Source organism: Mobula birostris, chromosome 6 (assembly GCF_030028105.1).
Source record: "Mobula birostris isolate sMobBir1 chromosome 6, sMobBir1.hap1, whole genome shotgun sequence".
In the NCBI taxonomy this organism is placed as follows: domain Eukaryota; kingdom Metazoa; phylum Chordata; class Chondrichthyes; order Myliobatiformes; family Myliobatidae; genus Mobula; species Mobula birostris.
Genome location: NC_092375.1, coordinates 161220368 through 161228132, shown reverse-complemented (window position 1 = coordinate 161228132; position 7765 = coordinate 161220368).

Here is a 7765-nt window from a genome sequence, read left to right as displayed (position 1 = left end):
GTCCTACAAGTAGTCTGAAATCATTCATGATCACCTTCAAGCTGTCTTATCAAAAACAAATAAAATTCTAAAGAAGAAACACTTTCAAAAAAATTATTCTCCAGTGTAATCATGCTGATGTCTTTTTCTCACTTGTTTTATTTTAAGTGCCTTTTTAATGGTCAGTATATGCTCTTTAAAAACATGTGAAATAAGGACTTCTGCCTGATGCCTCACCCCTCTACCTCCTCCCCTCCTCACCCCCAACCCTGCTTTGAAAACTAAATCCTCCACTCTTCCCCCAGTTCTGAGGAAGGGTCGCTGTCCTGAAATATTGACTTTTTTTTTCTCACCATAGTTGCTGCTTGATTGACTGAATTGGGTTTGTCGTGTTTTCATTAAGCTGGGTTTGTGTTCACTGTGGTTGAGTTAGCTTCGCAGAGGTTGGCATGGGTATGGGTCAGCCATCAGGCAGGTTGGGTTTGGGATTTTTATACTTGGTCTTATCGTAACATGGTTTGCGTTATTGCTGTTGCAGCACAGGTATGAAAAATACCCACAGCGTAGTTTTGGAGGAAGTACATAACTTATTGAAGTTCCCAGTTGGACATCAGAAGAGGTAAAGAATGGATAAAATAATTTTTGGAAGAGCAAATTTTTGCAAACTTGTATGTTAGAGTTAACCTTTACTATTTCACAAAAAATATTGAAGAGCCTAGCATGATACTAGTAACAAATTCTAAAGTTTTCAATACAGATCTCTGGATGCCATAGCATCACATTTAGTAATATTCCAGTTATGTTATGTTGAGACTACCTCAATATCTCCTTGTGTAATTGTATCCTCGATTTCCTCTCTTGCAGACCCCAGTCAGTTTAGATTAGCAACATCTCCATGATCTCCATCAACACAGGTGCACCACAGGGTTGTGTGCTTAGCCCCCTGCTCTATTTGCTTTACACTTATGACTGTATTGCTAAGCACAGCTCCAATGTTAAGTTTGCTGACGATACCACTGTAAGGCCAAATGAAAGGTGGTGTTGAATCAGCATATAGGAGGGAGATTGAAAATCTGCCTGAATGGTGCTACAACGACAACTTCTTACTCAATGTCAGCAAGATTGAGGGGAGCAGAGGTGGAGAGGGTCAGCAACTTTACATTCCTCAGTGTTATTGTCCTGGGCCCAGTATGTAAGTGCAATTAGGAAGAAAGCACAGCAGCATCTTTGCTTCCTTTTTTTTTTACAAAATATCTTTATTACAAATTCAGTGTTACAATATATACAAACCAGTGACTAACACAATTACTACACTACAAATAGACAAATGACATTAAACTAAAATGCTTCCATCTCTTGTCAATGATGGCACTAACCCCCCACAGAGCTCAATGTTCCCGGAACGCCTCTGTGGTCGCCATGTTCCTTCTCAATATTTACCTGGGCACGAACATACCCCCTATACGTTGCCAGGCAGTCTGCCTGGGCAGATCCCTTTGACACCCGTTTCCAAGACCCACGGATGGATGATTTCGTTAGGAGCAAGTTGACGTGGACACCCTCATCCCTCCACACCCCCTTCCTTACTGGATGAGCGTATATAAATAGGGTGGGGCAGAGGATGAGAAGCAGCCCAAGCAGATACGCAAAAAGGGGCTGCAGCCTCACACACTCTGTGTACATGTGGTACATCGTCTCCTCCAGCCTGCAGAAATAGTATGCGGCTGGGAGATCAGTATGTAAACTAAAGAACTTATTGCAGGGCACCTTTATACAGTAGCATCCACTCCAGATCCTCAGGGTGGGAAGAACTCCCTTGTAAAGGGACTTCCATTGGGGACCCCCATCACCTCCAGGTGGAAAGACAGCCCGCCACGGCGTGTCAGGATGGTGGACAAGGGCTAGGAAGTGGAGGGTGTGAAGGAGCAGCCCATACAGGTACCTGCTACTTGCATCCTTGAATGGGATTGTGGGTGACGAGGAGAGACAGCTCAAGTTGTACGGGCTCGGCTCTCGGATAAGACTGCAGGACCTGGGCCTGACAAGCAGCTCCAGCAGTGCAGAGGTGAGCTCAGCCCGAGCCGTTCCACACATCCGAGTCGCACTGACATCCGTTAAGGTAGGGCAAGAGTCGGCCAGGACTCCACCCTCTGCCAGAGGAGGGGATTCCTGGCCTGAGGCAACCATGTTCCAGACTCTCAGTAGGTCATGATAGAAGCTGGGCAGACTATGCAAAGCAGCACGGCTGACACCTGCCGGTTGCAGCTGCATCTCTTCGTGAAGACAGCAGCTCCTCTGGAGAAAGAATTTCGTCAACACGTGCCACCTGGGAGGGTGCTCGGCATACAGGAATCTCTGCAGGATCCTGAGGTGGAGAGCCGCCAGTCGTGTACGTACACACACCAGTGACTGTCCGCCCTTTCCCACTGGGAGAGTCTCTGCTCCCTTAAGAGTTTGTGGAGCTTCAGCAAATTCTGTCACAGGAAAGCAGCATCCCAGGTCATGTTCTCTTCTCGCTGCTGCTATCAGAAGGAAGGTACAGGAGCCTCAGGACTCACCACTACCAGGTTCAGGAACAGTTGCTACCCCTCAACCATCAGGCTCTTGAACCAAAGGGAATGACAGTATAGGAATAGAGTGAGGTGGAGGATAAATGTGTTGCTGAGGGATTGGAACAGGGGGCAGGGATTCAGATTTCTGGATCATTGGGACCTCTTTTGGAGCAGGCGTGACAGGTTGCACTTGAATCTGAGGGGGACCAATATCCGGGCAAGGAGATTTGCTAAGGCTATTGAGAATTTAAACTAGAATTGCTGGGGGTGGGAACCGAACTGAAGAGACAGAGGAAGGGGCGGTTGGCTCACATATAGAGAAAGCTTGGAGACAATGCGAGAGGGAGGATAGGCAGGTGATGGAGAAGGGATACACTCAGACCGATGGTTTGAGATGTGTCTATTTTAATGCAAGAAGCATCATGAATGAAGCGGATGAGCTTAGAGTGTGGATCTGTACTGGAGCTATGATGTTGTGGCCATTACAGAGACTTGGATGGTTCAGGAGCAGGAATGGTTACTTAGAGTGCCAGGCTTTAGATGTTTCAGAAAGGACAGGGAGAGAGGCAAAAGAGGTGGGGGCGTGGCACTGCTAATCAGAGATAGCGTCACAGTTGCAGAAAAGGAGGAAGTCATGGAGGGATTGTCTACTGGGTCTCTGTGGGTGGAAGTTAGAATCAGGAAGGGGTCAATAACTCTACTCAGTGTTTTTTATAGACAACCCAATAGTAACAGGGACATCAAGGAGCAGATAGGGAGACAGATTCTGGAAAGGTGTAATAATAACTGGGTTGTTATGGTGGGAGATTTTAATTTCCCAAACATTGATTGGCATCTCCCTAGAGCAAGGAGTTTAGATGGGGTGGAGTTTGTAAGGTGTGTTCAGGAAGGTTTCCTGACACAATATGTAGATAAGCCTACCAGAAGAGAGGCTGAAATTGATCTGGTATTGGGAAATGAACATGGTCAGGTGTCAGGTGTCTCAGTGGGAGACCATTTTGGAGATAGTGATAACAATTCTACTTTACCATAGCATTGGAGAGGGATAGGAACAGACAAGTTAGGAAAGTGTTTAATTGGAGTAAGGGGAAATATGAACCTATCAGGCAGGAACTTGGAAGCATAAATTGGGAACAGTTGTTCTCAGGGAAATGTACAGCAGAAATGTGGCAAATGTTCAGGGGATATTTGCATGGTGTTCTGCATAGGTACATTCTAATGAGACAGGGAAAGGATGGTAAGGTACAAGAACCGTGGTGTACAAAGGATGTTGAAAATCTAGTCAAGGAGAAAAGAAGAGTTTACGAAAGGTTCAAAAAACTAGGTAATTTTAAAAATCTAGAAGATTATAAGGCTAGCAGGAAGGAGCTTAAGAATGAAATTCGGAGAGCCAGAAGGAGCCATGAGAAGGCCTTGGTGAGCAGAACTGATGAAAACCCCAAGGCATTATACAAATATGTGAACAGCAAGAGGATAAGATGTGGGAGAATAGGACCAATCAAGTGTGACAGTGGAAAAGTGTGTATGGAACTGGAGGAGATAGCTGAGGTACTTAATGAACACTTAGCTTCAGCATCCACAACAGAAAAAGGATCTTGGCAATTGTAGGGATGACTTACAATGGACTGAAAAGCTTGAGCATACAGACATTAAGAAAGAGGAAGTGCCGGAGATTTTGGAAAGCACGAAGTTGGGTAAGTCTCCAGGACAGGACTAGATGTACCCCAGGCTATTGTGAGAGGTGAGGGAGGAGATTGCTGAGCCTCTGGCAATGATCATCAATGGGGATGGGAGAGGTTCCGGAGGATTGGAGGGTTGTGGATGTTGTTCCATTATTCAAGAAAGGGAGTAGAGATAGCCCAGGAAATTATAGACCAGTGAGTCTTATTTCAGTGGTTGGTAAGTTGATGGAGAAGATTCTGAGAGACAGGATTTATGAACACTTGGAGAGGTATAATATGATTAGGAATAGTCAGCATGGCTTTGTCAAAGGCAGGTCATGCCTTACAAGCCTGACTGAGTTTTTTGAGGATGTGACTAAACATGTTTATGAAGGTAGAGCAGTAGATGTAGTGTATATGGATTTCAGCAAGGCATTTGACAAGGTACCCCATGCAAGGCTTATTGAGAAAATAAGGAGGCATAGGATCCAAGGGGGCCTTACTTTGTGGATCCAGAATTGGCTTGCCCACAGAAGGTAAAGAGTGGTTGTAGAGGGTCACATTCTGATTGGAGGTTGGTGACCAGTGGTGTGCCTCAGCGATCTGTTCTGGGAACCCTTCGTGATTTTTATAAATGACCTGGATGAGGAAGTGGAGGATGGGTTAGTAAATTTGCTGATGACACAAAGATTGAGGGTGTTGTGGATAGTGTGGAGGGTTGTCAGAAGTTGCAGCAGGACATCGATAGGATGCATCGATAGGGCTGAGAAGTGGCAGATGGAGTTCAACTCAGGTAAGTGTGAGGTGGTTCATTTTGGTCGGTCAAATATGATGAAAGAATATAATATTAATGGTAAGAGTCTAGGCAGTGTGGAGGATCAGAGGGATTTTGGGGTCCGAGTCCTTTGGGACACTCAAAGCTGCTGTGCAGGTTGACTCTGTGGTTAAGAAGGCATACGGTGTATTGGCCTTCATCAATCGTGGAATTGAATTTAGGAGTGAGAGGTAATGTTGCAGATACATAGAACCCTGGTTAGACCCCACTTGGAGTACTGTGCTCAGTTCTGGTCACCTCACTACAGGAAAGATGTGGAAACTATAGAAAGGGTGCAGAGTAGATTTACAGGGATGTTGTTGCCTGGATTGGGCAGCATGTCTTACGAGAATAGGTTGAGTGAACTTGGCCTTTTCTCCTTGGAGCGACGGAGGATGAGAGGTGACCTGATAGAGGTGTATGAGATGATGAGAGGCATTGATCGTGTGGATAGTCAGAGGCTTTTTCCCAAGGCTGAAACGGCTAGCACGAGAGGGCACAGTTTTAAGGGGTACAGAGAAGATGTCAGGGGTGAGTTTTTTATGCATTGAGTGGTGAGTGTGTGGAATGGGCTGCTAGCGATGGTGGTGGAGGTGGATACGATAGGGTCTTTTAAGAGACTTCTGATTAGGTACATTGAACTTCGAAAAATAGAGGGCTTTGGCAGCCCTAGGTAATTTCTAAAGTAAATACATGTTTGGCACAGCATTGTGGGCCAAAGGGCCTGTATTGTGCTGTAGTTTTTCTATGTTTCTATGACTTCATTCAACTTCACTTGCCCCATCAGTGAAATGTTCCCACAATAAACGAACTCACTTTCAAGGACTCTTCATGTTATGTTCTTGATATTTATTGCTTGCTTGCTTATTTATTTATTTATTTCATTGATCTGTTGTGGTTATTATTCTATAGATTTGCTAAGTGTGCCCATAGGAAAATGAATCTCACTTGTATAAGGTGACATATACTGTATACTGTATGTGCTTTGATAATAAACTTTGGTGTAGGTTGCAGGTCAGAGTAATATAGTTATCCACACATTTAAAGACCTTTGAGGCAATCAAACAACAAAGGTGTGGGAAAGTTACATTTAAGCAAGGTAGTTTGTTATGTTTAGATGAGTGAATCACAAATCAAAATGTGTGGTTTTTGTGGAAATTTTTATACAGCAGATATCACTGGAATTAATATATACCTGGACAAATCTTTGGGTGGACATTATGTAATGATAACAGTCAGGAAATGCTGAAGTCAAATGTTGGGATATATTCTTAAGAGTCAAAAAAGGTGATGTATACATTGCTTTTCCTTCATCATTGCTGGATCAGACTCCCTGCCTATCAGTGCTGCTCGTATTTGCATATTGTGACAACTACAAGCTTGCTACTTGCACTTCATAGGAATGGATCCAATAAATGTATTTTAAAACTTGGATTGAGGGATAAATATAGGCTAGAATATTCAAGATAACTTCTCTGCTTTTACATACGTGCCATCTGAGAGCTAATTTGGTCTTGGTTTAAGGTCTGATTCAAAGTACTTAATACGGTCCCCTTTCAGTATTGCAGTGCAGCATCAGTTTAAAATTTTGGGGCTCGGATAACTGTAATTGGATTTGGACCTGATCATGAGTGACAGAGGTGCTTTGAACACCATATTGAGCTTGTTTAGGAAGTTGTTTTTTAACGTGTTTCACAATGGTAATATGTGGTGGACCTTTGTAAAATGGTCTGTTTAATTACATTTACTGTATTTAATTTTTACCCCAGAGTAACCTTTCAAATTATGCCTCTACACAGAATTCTATCAGTTTATTTAAAGGGACGGTGTTTTATTCATATCGACTAGGAATTTAATTTGTAATTAAGATATTCAAGTCAGTTGTTCCCTGTTCAATATTGCTTGGACTACAGCTTGTAACTCAGCCTGATGAATTGAATGTAAAGCTTTTGATGGCACAGGAGAGTTTTAAATCATAAAGGTTTATTCGAACGTTTGCTGTTACCATTAAAGTGTATGCCATCTCATATCTTACAGAATAGCTTGCTAATACTGCATGATGTGAAATGAGCACCATCTAGTGACGAATTATCTACAGAAAATTTTGCATGTTTCTGAAAGCACGCAACTGCAGCCTCTCTCTTCTTGACAGACATTCTGATTGTATAAAAATTTAAGGGAACTTCATGAAAAAGAATTCTAAACTGCATATTGCAGCCTTTTAAGGCCAGACATTCTGGAAAGAAAACATACAAATAAATTATAGGAGAGCCAGAATATTCTGGAAATATGTAGTAGATCGGGCAGCATCAATGGTGGGAAGGTAAAACAGAACTAATATTGCAAGTTGTGTTGACTGATTGTTGGCACTTTTGTCACTCAAGGTAATAATAGTAAAATGGGTTACTCTGCTGGAAACTGCTGTATATTTGTTAATGGTAGCTGTCACAGAGAATCATAGCAATGGCTTGACGTACCTGCTGACTTTTCTGAATTAACCTGTGCTTTTCCAGGTGATAGCTATCCTGTGCTATGTCCACTATTAACAACCTTGTCTACAATATGTTTATTCATTTTCTGAACTGATTTTTGAGCCATGTTAGATAGCTCTATATTGGAAGTGAGATGGATCAGGACTAGTCATTATTACCACTTGGCGACACACCATCATGGCCTAAAGTCTTTCACGTTGGTTTGCATTAACTTCAAGCAGTGTTGGGCAAGAATATGGAACTTTCCTATTTTCTGTCAAATGAACC